At 38.0% G+C, this 24,155-nt stretch overlaps 1 long non-coding RNA gene across 1 annotated transcript; it reads left to right on the forward strand.

The window, feature by feature from the left end:
- The first annotated feature begins 3,491 nt into the window (after positions 1-3,491).
- LOC103875684 lies at positions 3,492-24,155 on the forward strand. The gene is made up of 4 exons (XR_004176023.1): positions 3,492-3,582; positions 7,799-7,987; positions 11,771-11,936; positions 24,129-24,155. It is a non-coding gene; the product is annotated as an uncharacterized LOC103875684 (long non-coding RNA).

Genomic DNA, 24,155 nt, shown 5'->3' on the forward strand with positions numbered 1-24,155 from the left:
TGATTGCCCTGGCCAGAACTTCCAACACTATGTTGAATAGGAGTGGTGAGAGAGGGCATCCTGTCTTGTGACAGTTTTCAAAGAGAATGCTTCCAGTTTTTGCCCATTCAGTATGATATTGCCCATCCCTATTTTCTAAGTTCAGTAAATAGATTCTGAGCATGTGAGGTATCAGGGTCTGGGCTGGTCCCACTGCCCTGTCCTATCATGCCCATGGTGGGAGCATACGTGGGGTTGGTAGCAGGTGGTGAGAATGGGTTTCTCTAATTCCACTGGACTGAATCCTCCTACCTACTAGCACCTTGACTTCACTCTATGGACAGTCTTCTTCCCTTGTTCACCTGCCTAGTTGTCCATGTACTTATTTGTCTTCCTTTCTCCCATTTTGCAGAAGACAACAGGAAGCAGCTCATTCATCTAAGAAGACATTCTGTGTCAAGGGGTGCACATGTGCATGCGCGCACACACACACACACACTTTAGGAAGATTGTCCAATCATGTTTACACTAATGTGAATAAACTGAAATCCCTAAAATGTAGCATTTACCCTAAATATGAATTTAAATGACACCCAGGGAGGAGGAGCAAAGGTGATCTGTGTACATGGATGAAATACTGCAGTGATGGTTACTGGGTAAGTAGATCTAGTTTAAGGGCTGTAGGTTGGAAAAATAGTGGCACCAGTAGGTGAAAATGTGCCAAAAACAAATTACTGAACTCTGTAGCTTTTTTTCCTGGGATCCTTGTAGGAGCAAGTAATCTAATAAAAATAATATATGATTTCAATGTGATTTGGGATACAGTCACACAATGTATGACATATGTATGTGAATTAGTTTAATACAAAACTATGTAAATAAGGGATTTATTTAATACTATACTGCTCCTTGATAAGGAGATTCACTACCACTGTGTAGACTAGTGCAGATTCAGACTATGAACCAAAACTTGGCAATTCCCACAGTTGCCATTTGCCGAGTCAGCATTGAATTTTTATGTGCAGCCTGTAAAACTCACCTATAAAAGCAGTCAAAATCTAACTTTGGCCTTAACAGTACAATAAAATCCAAATAAGCCAAATTAAGTTTTAAAATACATGTTGATATTTATAAAATATGATGTGCAATCTATAAATTGACCCAAACCATCTAACCAAATAAAGCTGATCTAATTTAGGAAGATCTGTTCAGCATCCTGATTCTGTTCTTAGACAAGTGAAAACATGGTGGAAAAAGATAGCATTTTGCTCAGACAAAGCACTAACCTAATACATGTTATTTTCAACCTAACTTCTCCTAAAGGAGGAGTAATTACATATGTTAGTTTTCAAGTTTCTCCTTTTAGGCTATGAGTTATCTGTCAAGTAAGTATAAATATACACAGTCAGTCCTCTATTTCTGTGCATTTTGCATCTGTGGATTCACCCAACAGCAGATCAAAAGTATATATATTTTTTAAATGAATGGTTGCATCTGTACTGAACATGTACAGACTTTTTTCTTACTATTATTCCCTAAACAACACAGTATAACAGCTATATATATAGCATTTACATTGCATTAGGTGTTACAATAATCTAGAGATATTTTAAAGTATACAGGTGGTATGTGTAGGCTATATGCAAATATTACACCATTTTATATCAGGGACTTTAGCATTTAAGGATTCTGGCATCTGCAGAAGGTCCTGGAATCAACCCCCCATGGATACCAAAAGATGACTATACAAGGCATCGACTAATTTAATTAAACAGGGTAGGTGCTATCAGTCATCTATAATATTACTAATTGGCTCTGACTTCTCTGTCTAGGTGTTCTGTATGACACACTATGCCCCAAACCAAGCTTATTATCTTGCTCACTTTCCAAACATCCTGGAGATGTTATCTCCATCTGCCTGCACTATCTCAACTGAATTGCTCAAACTGGGAGCTTTGGACTCATTCTGGATTCTTCCTTTCCCTCTCTCAATATACTCAACCAACCATTGCATATTATCAAATGCCTCTTGCATCCATCCCCTTGTCTTTTCAACAATACCGGTATAGACTCCAATCGCATCTTTCCTGAACTACCCAAGGAGCCTCTGACTGGTGTTCCCCTGCCAGTGCATTCTGTATAGTACCCCCCAAATTATCTCAAGCATAGATGTAATTGTTTGGGTTCTCTGATACCCAGAGAAGAAAGTAAAAACTTATTAGATTTGCTAAGACCCTTCATGATCGGGCCTAAGATAAATTTCATTATCATCTGCCACTATTTTCAGCAAGCCCTGTGATCTAACCACAGCAGGCTACTAGACACTTCCCTATGCCACCCAGGCTTTGTTTGATTTAGTTGTGTCCTCTGCCTAGAATGCCATGTCCTCTTTTGTCCAGTGGAAAACTCCCACTTATCTGTCTAGGTTCAGATCAGGCATCATCTCTATTTTGTAGTTTTTCACGACCCCCAGTGGCCCCTGCTTCCATCCACCTTTCCATCAATGTTTTCATGTATCTCTATTTTGGTACTGATTACATTCTTAAGGCAAAGCTGATATGCAAACATTTGCACTGTGGCCATCCATACTAGCTGTATATAGCCAGTCTCCATTCTGATTAGTGGGTACTTGTTCAGCACAAGTATGAAATAGTATGAATAACACCCCGATTGCTGGCATTATTTCAAATCTATCTTTACCATGATGGCATGAGATTAAGGGCAAGGGCTGTGCTTTATTCATCCTATTTCCAGGGACTGGTATAATATCCTCATATAGTTGTGCCCCTTATATATTTGATAAAATGAACAAAATGTAGACAATCAGTCTTTATAGTCATTCTTTCTAAAACAGAATTACTTTTATCTAAATAATTATGAAATTTGCCTGATCTGTACCAAAATTATCATCAACCTGTTTAATGATCGAAGCTACACTATGGATTTGGTAAGTTCAGAAGTCAGATATAGTAACCTCTAGTTTGGGTAATTTCATGACTTTTCTTCTTTGAACCTGGGTGGGAAAAGCCTGGACTTTGAAATCAGACAAACCTGAAATTGAATCGAGAGCAATCTCTTAAACCTATGAGACTTTGGTAAGCTATTTAACCTCTCTGAGATCTATTTCTTCTTTTTCAAAACAGAGAAATGGATACTTCCCTTACCAGGTTGTTATGAGAACAAGTAAGACCATGTGTTTAAGGACATGGCATATAATCCCCCATGAACAGTAAGCTTTTTAGCCTACTTGGAACTAATGTAAGTTAGTAGAGAAGCTTTCTATTCTGAACAGCAATCTCTCCAATCAAAAGAGAGGAGGAAAAGGCAGATAAGGCGTATATTTCCTGGAAGCATCCTGTAGCAGCATACATAAGACATCACAATGGACTGCATGTCTGTTATTATGAGTCAGTGCTGACTGTGCTGCTGCGAAATGGTCACATGACCGGGGTTATATACTACGGATAAACTAAAGGCCCTGGGCAGTGCTTTGTCAAACAGGAGCTACTGTTATTTTATCTCCAAAGCATCTGTGTTTAAAACATCTGGATTCATTTTCAATGGAGGCATCTCTTTTGCTGATAAAATATGAGGAGCAACAAGGTAATGTAGTTGGCAAGTCAGCTGTCAAGATTGGTAATGTTATCATAGTTATGTTGTTGCTCTGACTCTTTGAACCTATTAGGATTAGGAAAAGTGATTCTGAGACAAGAAGTTGAGCACCCCCAAATCACAGAATTTAATAATGAAGCCCTTATGTTTCAAATACATTACTCTTTTGATTAAACTTCATTATCATAGGTATCCAATTCTGACATAAAACTGACAAAAATAATTGATATTATGAAGAGTTAAATCTAGTGAGAAAATACACACTTGTGTGTTGCTTAATGATGGGTGTATGTTCTAGTTCTGAGAGATGCATCATTGGGTGATTTTGGTTGTGCAAACACCACAGAGTGTACTTATGCAAACCTAGATGGGATGGCCTACCACACAGCCAGTCTATATAGGATAGGCTATTGCCCCAGGCTACAAACCTGTATAGCATGTTACTGTGCTGAATACTGCAGGCAACTGTAACACAATCTAAGTATTTGTGTATCTAAACATAGAAAGACTACAGTCAAAACGTAATATAATGTTATGGGACCACTGTCATATTTGAAGTCCGTCATTGATCGAAAGATCATTATGCAGGACTTGGCTATATTTACTTTTATTTACACCTGACTTCCTTTATTCCTCCACTTCTATCTTATCCTCATCCATGTGGAGGGACAAAACCTGGTCTCATTGGTCCCACAGCCAACAGGTCTGAAATGTTTCTTCACTGAGGAAGAGGAAGATTATATGGTAACTCCATATGAATTTGCAAGATCTAACTAGGATGCCAGAGTGAACAAAAAAAAGAATTCCAGGCAAGATCTTGGTGCGGTTTCTTCCCTTCACTTCCAAGTACTGTCTGCTTCACATATTCTACAGCCACAAATAACCCTGTCTATGTATCTGTGTCAACAGAGGACAGTCGTGACAGGGGATATTATGAAAAGCTGACTTCCAAGCTTATCATCCTATGATGTAATAATTAAATTAAATCAGCTGTTATTTTTCATACCTGTTAATCAGTAAATTGCATACAAAGTTATAACTCACTTTAGATAAGTCTGTCTCCAAATGGTGATCTTGCTCAGAAGCCTATAAAGAACCAAACAAAACACTTAGATCATGAGAAAAGTGGAATATTCAACAGGAGACCTCAAAGTGCAGAAACATTAAAACTTCATGGCCTCTGAATAAGTTTCTGAAGTTGCAGATGGCTTCTCATGAAACCATACATCTGGAAAAATTTTTTTTTAAAATATGACAACCTAAATTTTGTATTTAAATAAGACTGTCAATATTCTATAAGCAGAGTTATGTGAAAAATCATTTATATTTGATTTACATAATCATTTTTATAGTATCTGTTAATTATAGAATTTTAGAGTTAGGAGATAGCTTGCAATGCTAACTTTGAAATGCACACCAAACCTATACCTGAAAACCGTTGTCACATAATATATAATAAGTTATTTAAACAGTTTTATTTATTTATTTATTAGAGAGTAAGTCTCACTCTGTTGTCCAGGCTGGAGTGCAGTGGCATGATCATGGCTTACTGCAACCTTGACCTCCAAGGCTCAAATGATCCTCCCGCCTCAGCTTTCTGAGTAGCTGAGACTACAGGTTCATGCCACCATGCCTGGATAATTTTTTAAAAAAATTTTTAGTAGAGCCAAGGTCTCACTATGTTGCCCAGTTGGGTCTTGAACTGCTGAGCTCAACCAGTCCTCATTCCTTCTGCCTCCCAGGCAACCACACCCAGCCAAAAATATCTTTAGCCAATATAGGAACACAGATTTTATTTTTACCCTTTTTAGTCCCCTTGCTCCTATTTGAGGTATCATATCTCATTCTTAAATGTGCCTTGGATTTCCCTATATCATTTTGAATCTCAATGATTGAATTCTAATATTTTGTCCTTGTAATCTTGTACCTGGGTTAATGCACCAGCCTCTGCTGGTAGAGGGAGCCACAAGTGCAGAGATCTGAGATAGGACCTGGCAAAGAGCCTACCAAGGCTGGGAGAGGGAGCAAAGAGAGTGATGGGGACGTGCTCAGGTAGTGATAAGAGATGAGTGAGAAGCGATGGAGAGGCCAGAGCCTCAGGGTCTTATCAGTACAGGGGGAGGACTTTGACTTTCCTCTGAGAGAGAAAGAAAATCACAAGCCAGGGAACCTTGAGCCAATGAGTGTCACGATCTGGCTTGTGTCTTTAAAGGACTACTTTGGCTTCTGTGTTGAAATTAAGAGAATAAGAAGCAGAGAGACCAAAGAAGATGAGACTGCTTCCATCATCCAGGGAGAGCCTATGGCACCAGCCTCCAGAATGTGTTGATGGAAGTGATGGGATGTGTTCAGACTCTGGATATAGTCTGAAAGCAAGTCTGGCAGAATTTTCCGGCAGCTTAGATATGAAGTGTAAGAGGAAAAGAGAAGACAAGATGACTCTAGGGATTTAGACCTGAGCAACGTGAGGAATTGAGCTGCCAATTTATATATATCAATAATATATGTGATTAATATATATGATGTATACAATATATTTACGATTTTTCTCACTTAAAGTACAATTGAAACAATCAAAAATTAATTGTGAGGTAGGCTAACTGGTTGACCCAAGGTTGTTTTACTAAGAAGGGACAAGCTTGGCCTTGAGCACTGCTCAGTGTAACCACTGAACCTGTTCTCTTCAAGCTGTGGCACATCAGCTCCTACACACACCTTTGGTTTTTGGTCAGCAAAAGTCCCATATGATGTTTTGACTTTCAAGAATTGACTTCTAATGCACAGATTTTATATGCTTGAGGACATTTGATAGACCTAATCAGGTATGCAGAATCCAGGTTGCCAGCTCTAGTCCGGAACTCCAGAACTCCAAGGCTCCCATCTTGCAAACGTGACTACATGTAATGCTTTACCAAATAGTAAAGAAACGCATTTTAACAACTGGTTTGACATCTGCAAAGAATGATTCCCTTTAAAATACAACAGGGTTAAAACTTATTTGGAGACTTAAGGAACATAAAATCGTAGCTTCAAAGTCGATTATATCATGATGGTATTATTTGCATTTGTTTTCTTTTGGCCACCTGGAAAATGTATATTTTCATTATAGACTGGGGTCTAATGCTTATTCAGTAAGGAGTATTTTTCTTTGGCTGAAAAATACAAATTTGGCCCTAAATGTGAGTTCTAAAATATTTTATTTATTTATATCATATTTTCGAACTTCTTTGTCTCAAAAGAAATACTAGTTGAAACACCTCTCAAGTAAAACGGATTATACTTGCTGAAAGCATTACTGGTTTTTATTTAAGTTGCTGATTTTTTAATAAAGGGTCTGACCTTGAGGACCGCTGCCAGTTGGCAGAAAGCACAGAGGAGATGAGAAGAGAGCCTGGGGCCAAAATAAACACCTGAGTCTGACAGTTGTGTCCCATGGACTCTTTCATGTGTCTGTAAGACATTCAGGGTCTTGAATTTGAACATTTTTTCATAAAGGCTCACCCTCAGCAAACTCTCTGCTATTCCAGTTTCATTGGCAGTCTAAAAAATCTGGCAGCATCCTTGGGTTCTGCTTGTTAAGACTTGTGAAATACTATGGACTTGGGCTGCAACCTTCAGCTGAATTTAGATGTAGGAAATTAGCAATTACAAAGTGTTCTTTGTGCCAAAAATCACATGCCGCTGCGATTACCTTACTCTGTGATGAAACAGGTCATTTTAATCCTTTGTAGTAGGTGGAACATTATGTACTTGACCAACCAAAAGGAAAAAACTTCTTAACTCAAGGGAGATATTTTCAGCAACCACATGTAGGCTTATGCACATAATAGGAAAAGTAATCCTTTTCCCCCCAGGTAAAACCTTTTAAAGTAATTTTGAAATGCAATTGGCAAAACCCTCTTCACTTTAATAAAAAACTTTGTAAATTTGCCAAAGTTTAATACCAACAGACCACAGTAAACTAGGTTTCCAACAGCCAACTCAAAAGATGTGATGTCTAATTAGGAAACTGTGTTTTACCTGACCTTTAAGTTATTGCCTCAATTATCTTTTTTTCATTGGTGAGTTATGCATGGCTGGGGTGACACAAGGTTCATTTTTTTGTGATGTTGATTAGCATGGGTGATTTGTATGATTAGTGAATCCAAGAATTCTATAACTGAATGAGATCACAAACATTAGCTAGTTCAACCTTCATATTTTACAGATGAAGAAACTAAGTCACAGAGGATGAACTCACTTGCCCTCAGTCATTGGTGCCGTTGGTGACAATTAGGTCTGGAATTCAGTTTTCCCATCTCACTGTCTTGAGGAGAAGGAAAAGGCCCAGTGTTCTATGTCATTTGGATGTTGGTATCTCCCTTTCTGCTTGTAAGGATTATCTAAACCTTTGGAGGTAAAGCACTAGGGGAAGGGTAGTGTCAAAGGCAGTAGACTTTATACCGTAAAAGTACTATTTTGATTTTTTTTTTCTTGTTTTAATATTTTTTTTCTCTTCCATTTGTTTTATGATGAAAACTCCCCATGGTGATACCTCTACCTGCTCAGCTACTCAAGCCAAAAACCGAAAGCCATCACCCCATCCACTAGATCACCAACTCTGAACCACTCTGCTGCCTAAACAGCTCTCAGGTCCTGCTTCCCTTTCCATTCTCACCAACGCTGCCTTCATGCAGCCCTTGTTATCTCCCACTGAAATATTGCAGTAGTCTTTTTATTGGTCTCCCTTGCTTCCAATGTCTTAGTTCTTAGTAGCAAAAAGTGCCAGTTGTCCTCCACTTTCATTTTTTCTCCTCCCAGTTTACCTTGCCTTTGGGTGTGACCATGTGACTAAGTGCTGGCCAATGGGAGGTAGGTTGAAAAGTCATGCGGCACTTTCTGAAGATCTTCTCGGAAAGACCATTGGCAGGCACGCTTTGCCCTCTTTTGCTGTGTCCCTGCTTAAGCTTGCTGCATGGATTGTGGATACTGCCCTCCTAGACATTAGATTGAGGCTGACATGGCAAGCAACAATATAGGAAGGGACTGAGTCTCCCATATGACGGTGAACTGGATCTCTGGACTAGCTTTTTTAAGCAGTGAGTTACTGTCAGTCAAGCCAATCCTAACACTGACTGTACAGCTAGTGATCTAAATTCCACAACATCTTGAAGGTTATATTCCTAAAACACAAATTCCTTGACAAACCACACAGCATGCCCTTTGTGACCTGACTTAAGACTTCCCTGTGGCTTCCTCTCTCTTCAGGCTTCCCCTTGTGATTAAAGCTCCAGCAGCATTGAACCACATGTAGTTCCCTTAACCCACTGTAAGCTCTGGCTTTTGCCTATCCTGTTTCTCTTGGCTGGAAAGTTTCTACTCAATCTTTTAAAACCATCTTGGATGGCTCCTTCTTCTGTGATGTCATTTCTTAACACACAGAACTCTAATAGAGTGAATTTCTCTCGCCTCTATGTGATTTTCACCTGTTCTTGCTTCTATTATTGCCCTTGTACTCTATGTTGTCTATACACATGTCTTCTTCCTGGACTATTTTCTGTGCCAGTTTGTTCTATTATTACTATAAAGAAATACCGGAGGCTGGGTAATTTGTAAGGAAAAGAGGTCTAATTGACTCACTGTTCTGCAAGCTGTGCAAGAAGCATGGTGCCAGTATCTGCACAGCTTCCAGGGAGGCCTCAGGGAGCTTTTGCTCACAGCAGAAAGGGAAGCAGGAGCAGGCATATCATATGGCGCGAGGAGGAGCAAGAGAAAGGTGGGAGGGTGCCACACATTTTTAAACAACCAGATCTCATGATAACTCACTCACTCTTGTGAGGACAGCACCAACGGGATGGTGCTAAACCACTCATGAGAAATCTGCCCCCCATGATCCAGTCACCTACCAATGGGCCCCACCTTCAACACTGGGGATTACATCCCAACAAGAGATTTGGAGAGGGTATCCAACTATATCGACTATAATCCATTGAAAAAGAAATGACTATTTTTTTCTTCTTTCTTCCTTTTTAATGGTTAAGGGAGGGCATATTGCCTAGGCCCTCAATAATTGTTTGTTGAACTGAAGTTATATGAATTAAATTCAGAGCGTATTTTAGGAAAGATCAGAAACAAGAAAGCTAGGTGAATATCAGTAAATTTTTTAAGAAATTAACTCACTTATATGTAATTGGCAATGTCCTTGGGCCCTAATTATTAATATTTACCAAGCACCATGGTCTTGGGCAGCAAATTTGTTTACTTATAACTTATCTAGTTGTTTCATACTAAGAACCGGAAGTTCTTCTAAGGTACATAGTTAGGCTACTGGTATTAAGGAAAAAAGAAAATAAAAGAACTGGCCATGGCTCAGAGATAGTAAATGTGAAGTGTGGGTATATAAAAGTTATTTACTGATTATACTAAATGGAAAATGTTCAGGAATAAGGTAGCAATAAAACAAAAATAGATCTGCTACCATAGCAACTCACTAGAAATTTAATCATATCTCCCAACTCATCTGGAATTAACATGGAGAGATTTGTAAATTGGAGTAAAATGGAAGACATAAGTGGAATTAGATGAGTATTAGTTTGTTTTAAGTTTATTTAAGTTTCAACTGAGATAATACCATGTAAATCTGAGTTATAGGCCAAGCTGAGCTGTAGGGCTAAAATAAGACGGACCACAAATTCTGGACACTTTAAGATGAGTTATGAAATCATGCTAAGTTTCACAAGTATAATATTGATGTAAAGAAGTAAAAACCAAAAGTATAAAAATAATATACAGTTCAAAATGGACCGCATTAAACTATATTGTTCAGGGATGTATACATAGTAAAACTATCAAAAAAGCGATTGTCAAAAGAAAATCAAGGTAATGATTCCTTCTAGAGCAAAAGATGGGACTGAATTAGCAAAACATGTGGGGTTTCCAAGGTCCTGGAAATATTTATTTCTTGTCTTAGGTTGTCCTTACACAGATATTTCCTTTAAATTGTTTATTAAACTGTACATAGATGTTTTATGTATTTTTGTACATTATTTCACAATTAAAAAGGGAAGAATGCCTATATATCAATAAGTAAAAGTCAAATACTCAGAAGAAAATAGGAAAAAAATCAGAACTCAATGTGCTTTAAATGTAGGAAACATGCTCAACATTATTAGTAGCCAGGGAAATTCAAATTAAAATCACAATGGGGTACTATTTAATACTCATAAAATATGTTTTAAAAGTCACAATAAGATGACATCAAGTCTTAGTAAGGCTGTAGAGGAACAGAAACTCTTATGTTGCTGGAAGTCAAATTAGAAAACAACTAGGGATTATCTAACAGAGCTGGAGACATAGATACCCATAACCCAGCCATTACTGTCCAAGGTACATGTACAATGATGTTCATAGCAACATCATTTATTATAGCAAAGTTCTGGAAACAATCCAAATGTTCATCAATAGGAGAAAGAATGTCTATGTATATAACAATCAGAAATAACTTAATTAGAGTTGCACACACCTACATGAATGAATCTCATACACATGTTAAAGAAAAGTCATTGGGAAAAAATATGTGTTTTACATAAAATTAAAAACTTACAAAATTATATGCACACATATATATGCACGTTAGGGATACACACAACAGTGGTAAAACTGCAAAGGAAAGCAAGGAATTGATAAATAGAAAATTCAGGATAATGGCTGAGATTGCCTTTTATAGGGGCTGGGATTGGGGATGGAGGGAGACACAGGTAACTTCAAGACGTAGTTAATTCTGTATTTGTTTTGTTTCTTAAGCTGGGTGGTAGGTATGAGTTTGCTCATTTTACTTGTTTTAAAATTACACATACTTTACATATACTTTTCTCAATATGTTATCTATTTCATCTTATATTTTTTACATTAAAAATTAGGAATCTGATTATTGTTTTGATGCTCCAGACAAGCCAAATTTCCAGGAAGGGATGATAAGATTTAAAATCTTCATGGTACAAATATTCTCCACAGAATAACTATAAAAATGCTTTCTTGTCTACAAACTAGGCTGAAGAGAGTGTAGATGGTACAACTTAATTATTCATTGTGTAGATCTCTTAGAACCAGTTACTCTGTGAGTATCTGCATTTGCAGAAAAAGAATTATCCACCAAGGCTGAGTTTGAAGTAGCCACCACCTGTCTCACCCCATTTGCTAGGTACAGGGAGTTGGCACATTTGTGGGAATTACAATCTCAGAGAAGGGGCAGAGCAAGACAGTGGAAGAGAAGTCTCCACCAATCATGCCCCCTACAAAGACACCAGTTTAACAACTATCTACATGCTATACACAAAGGAAGCACCTCTATAAGAACCAAAAATCAGGTGAGTATACACAGTGCTTGGTTCTAACTTGATATTGCTGAAAGAGGCACTGAAAAGCTAGGAAAAACAGTCTTTAATCACCGACACCAACCATCCCCCACTTCCTGGCAGCAGCAGTGTGGTGAGGAGAGTGTTTCAGTGTGCATGAGAGAAGCAGATCACAGCATTTGTGAGGCATTGAACTCAGTGTTGCCTTATTATAACAGAAAAAAAAAGACCAAGTCTATTGGTGCCCACCCATGGAGAGAGCATTTAAAGCAGCCCTAGCCAGAGAGGAATTTCCCGTCTCAGCAGTCTGAACTTGAGTTCCCAAAAGCCTTGCCACTGCAGGCTAAAGTACTCTGGGGCCCTTAATACACTTGAAAGACAGTCTAGGCCACAGAGACTGCAACTCCTAGGTGAGTCCTAGTGCTGGACTGGGCCCAGAGCCAGTGGACTAGGGGGTCATGTGACCTACTGAGACACCAGCCAGGTGTCTAAGGAAGTGTTGGCATCACCCCTTCCTTAGCCCCAGGCTGCATAGCTTGTGGCTTAAAAAGAGACCCCTTGCCTCAGCTTGAGGAGAGGAGAGGGAAGAGTATGGAAGACTTTGGCATCTTGAATGTCAGTCACAGCAGGATAGAGCTGTGATAGGCAACTCAGCCCACGGCAGGATAGAGCACCAGTCAGAGTTGTGAGGCCCCCTTTCCGGGACTTAGCTCTCGGAAAGGGAGGACCCTCGACTGGAAGAGAATCTGCTGTATTGAAGGGAAGAACCTAACCCTGGAAAAATTCATCATTTGCTAACTGAAGAGCCCTTGGGCCCTGAATAATCAGCAGCAATACCCAGGTACTATGTTGAGGCCCTTGAGTAAGACTCTAACACTGGCTGGCTACAGTAAGACTTAGCACATGCTGTAATGGCTACAGAGTGAGAGTCCTTCTACTTGAGAAAAGTGAAGGGAAGAGCAAAGGAGACTTTGTCTTGTACCCCAGGTAAGAGCTCAGCCACAACAGGGTAGAGCACCAAGCAGGCTCTTGGGGTCCCAGATTTCAGGACGTGGCTCTTGGATGGCATTTCTGGACCTGCCCTAGGCCAGAGGGGGTTACCAGGCAAAGATTCTTGTTTTCTTCCCTTACTTTTTCCCAAGTGAATGGAGTGTCTCACTCTGTTCTGAGCCACGTGGAACTGGGGGTGGTATGACATAAGCACCCCTGTGTCTAGCACCACTAGCACTGCACTGGAAGGCAGCATTCACCACAAGGTGGCTGAAGAGCCCTTGGGCTTTAACAGCAGTACTCCATGTGGGCCTGTGGTGGTGTTGGCCACAGGGTGAGGCTCCTCTGCCTTTAAAAAGGGGATGGAAGAGGCGGAAGGACTGTGTCTTGTGGTTTGAGTGCCAGCTCAGCTGCAGAACAATATAACAAAACACTGGATAGACTTCTAAGATTTTTGATTCTAGTCCCTGGCTCCTGGATGGCACCTCTGAACATGCCCAGGGCCTGGGGAAACTCATCACCATGAAGGGAAGAACATAGGCCTGGCTGGCCTTACCACCTGCTTTTATAAAGCTCTGGGGCCTTTAGCAAATATAGGGCATAGCCAGGGAGTGGTTACAGCAAGCCTTAGGCAAGACCCAGCTGTGTACTGGCTTCAGGTGTGACCCAGCACACTCCTAGTGGTAGTGGCCACAGGGGTGCTTCTGTCACACCACCCCCAGCTCCTAATGGCTCAGAACAGAGAGAGAGAGAGAGAGAGAGAGAGAGAGAGAGAGAGAAACTCTATTTATTTGGGAGAAAGTGAGGGAAGAGAACAATAATCTGCTTGATAATCCAGATAATTCTTCAAGATCTTGTCTAAGGCCATTAAAGTAGTACCTCTATGAGTCTGCAAGAACCTCAGAGCTATTGGGCTTGTGGTGTCTCCTAAAGCAGATACAGCTTAGATTATAACACTTAAGTTCTCTTAAATATCTAGAAAGCCTTCCCAAGAAGGACAGGTACAAACAAGCCTAGAGTGAGAAGATTACAAAGAACACTTAAGTCTTCAGTGCCCAGACACTGAAGAATATCTACAAGGATCAACATCATCCAGAAAAACATGATATCAGAAGGAGAGGATCATGGTGGACAGGAGGCAGAACTAGACTGCAGCTCCCACTTGAATGGACAGAGCAGCATGTGGAGGCTCGCATCGTGAACTATTGCTCCAGAATGACTGCAGACATACATTAGGAAAGCCAAGAGAGCCCACAGAACCTCTGAAGGAAGTAGATTGCTCCTGCAGGACTCGGGGGACACCCCAAATACTGTGAGTGCCCAAACTATGGAAGTGGGAAAGGGAGATCATTTACCCTGGAACACACACCCCCACTAGGAAACCTGAAGGTCTAGAGTATGGCAGAAGATTCTGACCTTACCTTAAGTTGAATCAATTTAGAGAGCCAAGCAAAATACAAGGGTAGAGGAAGCAGCGGGAAAAGCCCTGTGGACTCACTGGGTACCCTGGCAACCATTTCTGCCCTGCCTCACAGGGGACCTTGTGGAGGGCAGTCAGAGGCACTGGAAAAAGGCCACAGGGAGAAGGAAACCTCTAGCTGAACTTTTTAACAGTTTGAACTGATTGAGAAGTCTCCTGGCCAGAACTCAGGGAAGGATATGAATCCAGTGTGCAGACTCCACAGGCCTGGGAAGAACAAACATCCTACTTGGTTTTGCAGCTGCAAAGTGGGTAGCCTGGGACAAGTTCTCAGCCCTGCTTGCCCACTGCCTGAAAACAGACTTGTGCCATTGTAGGGGTGGGGCCACAGTGGGAGTGAGACCAGCCCTTTGGGTTGCATGGGAGCTTAGTGAGGCCTGTTACTGCCAGCTTTCTCCCACTTCCATGACAACTTGCATGACACAGTAAAGGCAATCATAATCCGCCTAGGAACATAACTCCATTAACCTGAGAATCTTACCGCCAACCCCTACAGCAGCTGCAGCAAGACCCACCCAAGGAGAATCTGAGCTCAGGCATGCCTTACCCTGCCCCCACCTAATGGTCCTTCCCTACCCACCCTGGTAACTGAAGACAAAGGGCATATACTCCTGGGAGTTCTAGGGCCCCACCTACCATCATACTACTATAGCTAACGCTTTATTGAAAGCTCCAATCCTGGCAAGAGGCCAACCAGCAGAAAAATAGTGCATTAAGCAACCAAAGCCAAGGACCCTCACAGAGTACCTTTTCGTCTCCTGCCACCTCCACCAGAACAGGTGCTGGCATCCATGGCTGAGAGATCCACAGATGGTTTACATCACAGGACTTTGTGCAGACAACCCCCAGTACCAGCCCAGAGTCTTGTAGAATTGCTAGGTGGCTAGATCCAGAAGAGAGATAACAATCACTACAGATCAGCTCTCAGGAAGCCACATCCCTAAGAAAAGGGGGAGAGTACTACATCAAGGGACCATCCCGTGGGACAAAAGAATCTTAACAGTCTTGAGCCCTAGACCTTCCCAAAGACACAGCCTACCCAAATGAGAAGGAACCAGAAAACTAACTCTGGTAATATGACAAAATGAGGTTCTTTAACACCACCTAAAAATTACTCTAGCTCACCAGCAATGGATCCAAACCAAGAAGAAATCCCTGATTTACCTGGAAAAGAATTCAGGTTAGTTATTAAGTTAATCAGGGAGGCACCAGAGAAAGGCAAAGTCCAATCTAAGGAAAAAAAAGAAACACACAAGAAGTGAAGGGAGAAATATTTGATGAAATAAATAGCATAAACAAAAAATAATCAAAACTTCAGGAAACAATGGACAACACTTACAGAAATGCAAAATGCTCTGGAAAGTCTCTGAAATAGAATTGAACAGCCAAAGAGAGAACTTCAGAGCTCAAAGACAAGGTCTTTGAATTAACCCAATCTAACAAAGACAAATAAAAAAGAATAAGAAAATATGAACAAACCCTCCAAGAAGTCTGGGATTATGTTAAACGACCAAACCTAACAATAATTTGTGTTCCTGAGGAAGAAGAGAAATCTAAAAGTTTGGAAAACATACTTGGGGAATAATCAAGGAAAACGTCCTTGGCCTTGCTAGGACCTAGACATCCAAATACAAGAAGCTCAAAGAACACCTGGAAAATTCACTGCAAAAAGATAATTGCCTAGGCACATTGTCATCAAGTTATCTAAAGTTAAGATAAAGGGAAGAACCTTAAGAACTGTGAGGCAAAAGCACCAGGTATCCTATAAAGGACAACCTATCCAATTAACATTAGATTTCTCAGCAGAAACCCTATGAGCTAGAAGGGATTGGGGCCCTATCTTCAGCCTCCTCAAACAAAACAATTATCAGCCAAGAATTTTGTATCCAGTGAAACTAAGGATCATATATGAAGGAAACATAGTCTTTTTCAGACAACTAAATGTTCACAGAATTTGCCACTATCAAGCCAACACTACAAGAACTGATTGAAAAAAGCTCTAAATCTTGAAACAAATCTTGAAAACACATCCAAACAGAACATCTTTAAAGCATAAATGTCACAGGACCTATAAAACAAAAATACAATAATAATAAAAAAAAAAAACCAAGGCATACAGACAACAAATAGCGTGGTGAATAGAATGGCACCTCACATCTCAATACTAACATTGAATGTAAATGGCCTAAATGTTCCACTTAAAAGACTCATAATTGCAGAATGGATAAAAATTCACCAAACAACTATCTGCTGCCTTCAAGAGACTCACCTAACACATAAGGAGGCACATAAACTTAAGGTAAAAGGGTAGCAAAAGGCATTCCATGCAAATGGGCACCAAAAGCTAGCAGGTGTACTATTCTTATATCAGACAAAACAAACTTTAAAGCAGCAGCAGTTAAAAAAGACAAACAGGGACATTGTATAATGATAAAAGAACTTGTCCAAAAGGAAAATATCACAATCCTAAATAAATATATGCATCTAAAACTGGAGCTCCCAAATTTATAAAACAATTACTAAGAGACCTAAGAAATGAGATAGACGGTGACACAATAATAGTGGGGGAATTCAATACTCCACTGACAGTACTAGACAGTTCATCAAAACAGAAAGTCAACAAAGAAACAATGGATTTAAACTATACCCTGAAACAAATGAACTTAACAGATGTATAGAGAATATTTTACCCAACAACCACAGAATATACATTGTATCCAAAAGCACATGAAACTTTCTCCAAGATAGACTATATGATAAGCCACAAAATGAGCCTCAATAAATTTTAAAAAATTAAAATTGTGTCAAGCACTCTCTCAGACCACAGTGGAATACAACTGGAAATCAGCTCCAAATGGAACCTTCAAAACCATGCAAATACATGGAAATTAAATAATCTGTTCCTTAATGATCATTGGGTCAAAAATGAAATAAAGATGGAAATTAAAAAATTCTTTGAACTGAATGACAGTTGTGACACAACCTATCAAAATCTCTGGGATACAGCAAAGGCAGTGCTAAGAGGAAAGTTCATAGCCCTAAATGCTTTCATCAAAAGGTTTGAAAGAGCACAAACAGATAATCTAAGGTCACATCTCAAGGAACTAGAGAAACAAGAACAAGCCAAACCCAAACCTAGCAGAAGAAAGGAAATAACAAAGATCAGAGCAGAACTAAATGAAACTGAAACAACAACAGCAACAAAAACATACAAAAGACAAATGAAACACAAAGCTGGTTCTTTGAAAAGAAAAACAAAAATTGATAGACCATTAGCAAGATTAACCAAGAAAAGAAGAGAGAAAATCCAAATAAGCTCAATTAGAAAGGAAATGGGAGATATTACAACTGACACCACAGAAATACAGAAGATCATTCAAGGCTACTATGAATATCTTCACATGCATAAACCTAGAAAACCTAGAGGAGATGGATAATTTTCTGGACAGATAAAACCCTCCTAGCTTCAATCTGGAAGAATTAGATACCCTGAACAGACAAGTAACAAGCAGTGAGATTGAAATGGTAATTTTAAAATTACCCACAAAAATAGGTCCTGGACCAGCAGAATTCTACCAGACATTCAAATAAGAATTGGTACCAATCCTATTGACACTATTCCACAAGATGGAAAAAGGGGGAATCCTCCCTAAATCATTCTGTGAAGCAGTATCACCCTAATAACAGAACCAGGAAAGGACATAACCAAAAAATAAAACTACAAACCAATATCCCTGATGAATATAGATGATAAAATCCTTAACAAAATACTAGCTAACCGAATCCAACAACATATCAAAAAGATAATCCACCATGATCAAGTGGGGTTTCATAGCAGGGATACAGGGATGGTTTAACATTTGCAAGTCAGTAAATACGATACACCACATAAACATAATTAAAAACAAAAATTACATGATCATCTCAATAGACCCAGTAAAAGCATTCAACAAAATCCAGCATTCCTTTATGCCACATTTACAGTAGAATAATATATTCAGCAAAAACATTCTTCAAACATGAAGGAGAAATAAAGGCTGCTCCAGACAATCAAAAGCTGAGGGATTTCAACACCAGATCTGTCCTGCAAGAAATGCTAAAGGGAGTACTTCAATAGAAAGAAAGGATTTCGATGATCAAAAAGAAATCATCTGAAGATACAAAACTCATTGGTAATAGCAAATATACAGAAAAACACAGAACATTCTAACACTGTAACAGTGGTGTTTAAGTTACTCTTACACAGAAGGACTAAAGGACGGACCAATTCAAAATAATAACTACAACTTTTCAAAACATAGACAGTACAATAAATGTAAACAGAAAACAAAATGTGAAAAAAATGGGGACATAGTTAAGGCACAGAGTCTTTATTAGTTTTCTTTTTACTTGTTAGGTTGTTTATACAACAGCGTTAAGTTGTTATCAGCTTAAAATAATAGGTTATAAGATGGTATGTGCAAGCCTCATGATAATCTCAAAACAAAAAACAGATAATGGATACACAAAAAATAAAAAGTAAGAAACTAAATTATATAACCAGAGAAAACAATCTTCATTAAAAGGAAGACAGAAAAGAAAGCACGAAAAGACCACAAAAAACCCAAAAAACACATAAAATGGCAGAAGTCAGTTCTTAGTTATAAATAATAATATTGAATGTAAATGGACTAAACTCTCCAATCAAAAGATATAGAGTGGCTGAAACACACCTCACGTATAAAAACACACATAGGCTACAAATGAAGGGATGGAAAAAGACATTCCATGCCAATGGAAACCAAGAGAAGAGCAGGCAGAGCTACATTTATATCAGACAAAATAGATTTCAAGACAAAAATCTGTAAGAAGAGACAAAGAAGGTCACTATATAAAGTGGTCAATTCAGCAAGAGTTTATAACGATTTAAAATATATATTCACTCAAAACTGAAGCACCCACATATACAAAGCAAATATTATTACAGATAAAGAGAGAGATAGACTCCAATACAATAATAGCTGGAGACTTCACCCCACTTTCAACATTGGACAGACCTTCTGACATAAAATTGACATCAGACTTGATATACACTGTAGACCAAAAGGATCTAATAAATATTTACAGAACTTTTCACCCAATGGCTGCAGAATACACATTCTTTTCTTCAGCACATGGATCATTCTCATGGATAGATCATATGTTAAGTCATAAGACAAATCTTAAAACTTTCAAAAAAAATCGAAACAATGTCTAGCATCTTCTATGATCACAATGGAATAAAACTATAAATTAATAATAAGAAAAATTTTGGAAATTATACAAATACATGTGATATGGTTTGGCTGCGTGTCCCCACCCAAGTCTCACCTTGAATTGTAATAATCCCCACGTGTCGTGGGAGGAACTTGGTGGGAAGTAATTGAATCATGCTGTTATTGTGATAGTGAATAAATCTCATGAGATCTGATGGTTTTATAAAGGGAGTTCCCCTGCACATGCTCTCTTGCCTGCCACTGTGTAAGACAACACTTTGCCATTCCTTTGTCTTCTGCTATGATTGTGAGGCCTCCCCAGCCATGTGGAAATGTGAGGCCATTAAACATCTTCCCTTTATAAATTATCCAGTGTCGGGTATGTCTTTATTAGCAGCATGAGAACAGACTAACACAACATAGAAATTAAACAATATGCTCCTGAATGACCAGTGAGTCAATGAAGAAATTAAAAAGAAAATTGAAAAATTTCTTGAAACAAATAATGGAAACACATATACCAAAACCTGTGGAATATAGCAAAAGCAGTACTAAGAGGGAATTTTTTAGCTATAAGTGCCTACATCAAAAAAAGAAGAAAAATTTCAAATAACCAGTCCAATGATGCATCTTAAAGAACTAGAAAAGTAAGAGCAAACCAAACCCAAAATTAGTACAAGAAAAGAAATAATAAAGATCAGAGCAGAAACAAATGAAATTGAAATGAAAACAATACAAAAGATTAATAAAACAAAAAGTTGTTTTTTTGAAAAGTTAAACAAAATTGACAGGCCTTTAGCCAGACTAAGAAAAAAAGAGAAGATCCAAATAAATTAAGTCAGAGATGAAAAAGGAAACATTAACATTGATACTGCAGAAATAAAACAAATCATTAGTAGTTACTATGAGCAACTATATACCAATAAATTGAAATATCTAGAAGAAATGGACAAGTTACTGGCCATATATAACCTTCCAGGATTGAGCCAGAAAGAAATCCAAAACTTGAATAGACCAATAACAAGTAACAAGATTGAAGCCATTAAAAAAAAATGTCTCCCAGTAAAGAAAAGCTCAGAACCCAACAGCTTCATTGATGAATTCTATCAAAAATTTAAAGAAGAACTAATACCAATCCTACTCAAACTATTCTGAAAAATGGAGGAGGGAAAACTTCCAAACTCATTCTACGAGGCCAGTATTATTGATTACTATTGTGTCTTCGCTAGGCAAAGACACATTAAAAAATGAAAACTACAGGCCAATATCTCTGACAAATACTGATGCAAAAGTCCTCAACAAAATGTCAGCAAACCAACTTCAACAACACATTTAAAAGATCACTCATCATGACCAAGTGGGATTTATCCCTAGGATACAAAGATGGTTCAACATTTGCATATCAATCAATGTGATACATCATATCAATAGAATGAAAGGAAAAAAATGATAATTTCAATGATGCTCAAGAAACATTTGATAAAATTCAACATCCCTTCATGATAAAAACCCTTTAAAAGCTGAGTATAGAAGGGACATACCTAAACGTAATAAAAGCCAAATACGACAGACCCACAGCTGCTATCATTCTGAATGGGGAAAATAAAAAAGCCTTTCCTCTAAGATCTGGAACACGACAAGCATTTTACCACTGTTATTTAACATAGTACTGGAAGAAGTCCTAACTAGAGCAATCAGATAAGAGAAAGAAATGAAAGGTATCCAAATTTGAAAGGAAGAAGTCAAATTATCCTGGTTTGCAGATGATATAATCTTAAATTTGGAAAAACCTAAAGACGCCACCAAAAAACTATCAGAACTGCTAAACAAATTCAATAAAGTTGTAGGATACAAAATTAACATACAAAAATCAGTAACATTTTCATATGCCAACAGTGAATAATCTGAAAAAGAAATTTTAAAATAATCCTGTTTATAATAGCCAGAAATCAAAATTAAATACCTAGACATTAACTGAAGAAGTGAAAGAGTGCTATAATAAAAACTATGAAACACTGATGAAAGAAATAGAAGTGGACACCAAAAAGTGGAAACATATTCCATGTTCATGGATTGGGAGAATAAATGTAGTTAAAATGTCCACGCTACCCAAAGCCATTTATGGATTCAGTGTAATCCATATCAAAATACCAATGACATGCTACACAAAAATAGAAAAAACAACCCTAAAATTTATATGGAACCACAAAAGACCCTGAATAGCCAAAACTATGCAAAGTAAAAAGAACAAAACTGGAGGAATCATGTTACCTGACTTCAAATTATACTACAGAGCTATAGTAACCAAAACAGGATGGTACTGACATAAAAACAGACACATAGATGAATGGAATAGGATAGAGAATTGAAAAACAAATCCACATACCTACAGTGAACTCATTTTTGAAAAAGGTGCCAAGAACATACACTGGGGAAAAGACAGTCTCTTCAATAAATTGTGCTGGGAAAACTGGATATTCCTATGCAGAAGAATGAAACCATATCCCTATCTCTCACCATATACAAAAGCACAATCAAAATGAATTAGACTTAAATCTATAATCTTAAAATATGAAACTACTACAAGAAAACATTGAGGAAACTCTCCAGGACATTGGTCTGGGCAAAAATTTCTTGAGTAATATCCCAGAAGCACAGTCAACAAAAGCAGAAGTGGACAAATACGATCACATCAAGTTAAAAAGCTTCTGCACAGCAAAGGAAACAATCAACAAAGTGAAGAGATGGCTCACAGAATGGGAGAGAATATTTGCAAACTGTCCATCTGACAAGAGATGAATAACCAGAATATATAAGGAGCTCAAACAACTCTATAGGAAAAAGTCTAATAATCTGATCAAAAATGGGCAAAAGATTTGAATAGACATTCCTCAAAAGAAGACATACAAATGGCAAACAGGCATATGAAAAAACGCTCAACATCATTGATCATCAGAGAAATGCAAACCAAAACTACAATGAAATACCTTCTCACCTCAGTTAAAATGGCTTTTATCCAAAAGACAGGCAATAAGAAATTCTGGTGAGAATGTGGAGAAAAGGGAACCCTGGTATACTTTTGGTGGGAATGTAGATTAGTACAGCCACTATGGACAACAGTTTGGATATTCCTCAAGAAAATAACAATAGAGCTACCATATGATCCAGCAATCCCACTGCTGAGTATATGCCCAAAAGAAAGGAAATCAGTATATCAAAGAGATATCTGCACTCCCATGTATGTTGGAGCACTGTTCACAATAGCCAAAATTTGGAAGCAACCTAAGTATCCATCAACAGATGAATGGACAAAGAAAATGTGGTACTATACATAGTGGAGTACTATTCAGCCATAAAAGGAATGAGATCCTGTCATTTGCAACAACATGGATGGAACTGGAGATCATTATGCTAAGTGAAATAAGCCAAGCATAGAAAGACAAATATTGCATGTTCTCACTTATTTGTGAGATCTAAAATTCAAAACAGTTGATCTTAGAAGTTAGAGACTAGAGTTACCAGAGGCTGGGAAGGGTAGTGGGATGGTGGGGGTTGTGGGAGGTAGGGATGGTTAATGGGTGAACAAAAAGATAGTTAGAAAGAATGAATAAGACCTAATATTTGATGGCACAACAGGTTGACTATAGTCAATAATAATTTCATTATACATTTTAAAATAATTTAAAGAGTATATTTGGATTGTTTGTAACTCAGAGGATAAATGCTTGAGGCGATGGGGATGGATACCCCATTTTACATGTGTTTTTTAAGCATTGCATGCCTGTATCAAATCATCTCATGTACCCCACAAATATATGTACCTACCTACTATGTACCCACAAAAATTAAAATAAAAATTTTTTTAATCCCAGAGAAGATTCCATTCTAAAACAAAGCTTTTGGAACACAAGATACAAGTTTATAAAGAAAGAAAATCAATACGCAACCATCACCTTATGCTTCACAATTGCTGCAAAATAAGTTAATCCTTTTCTTTGACTTATTTAATGTATTTATTTACTTTTTAATCAATATATAATAGTTGTACATATTTTGGAGGTACATTTAGTATTTTGATACCTGTATGTGTAATGATTATATCAGGGTAGTTGGTAAATCCATTACCTTAAACATTTATCATTTCTTTGTGTTGGAAATATTACAAATATTTCCTTCTAGCTATTTGAAATGTACAATAAATTATAACTTTTCTACCAAAAAGTCTTAATGCCTACTTTATAATGTTATAAACCATGTTTTAGGTTATAATGCCAGAAAATGTGATTATGTCTAACCATGCTTTTTTAATATTTAGAAATTTTTCTTAATTAATTAATGGTACCAGAAAGAAGGGGTACTGACTGGGCTATAATTTAATATCTTTTAGCCTCTTCATAAATCTCTCAGAAAAGCATGAAATCAGACCTGTAATTAGACAGCATAACTCTGGTTGCAACTTGTTAATTTTAAATTTTTATTTTCTTTCTTTTATTTCTTTAGGGGGCATGCACCCAAAGAAAAAAGAAA

Source organism: Papio anubis, chromosome 9, assembly GCF_008728515.1.
Source record: "Papio anubis isolate 15944 chromosome 9, Panubis1.0, whole genome shotgun sequence".
NCBI classification, from domain to species: domain Eukaryota; kingdom Metazoa; phylum Chordata; class Mammalia; order Primates; family Cercopithecidae; genus Papio; species Papio anubis.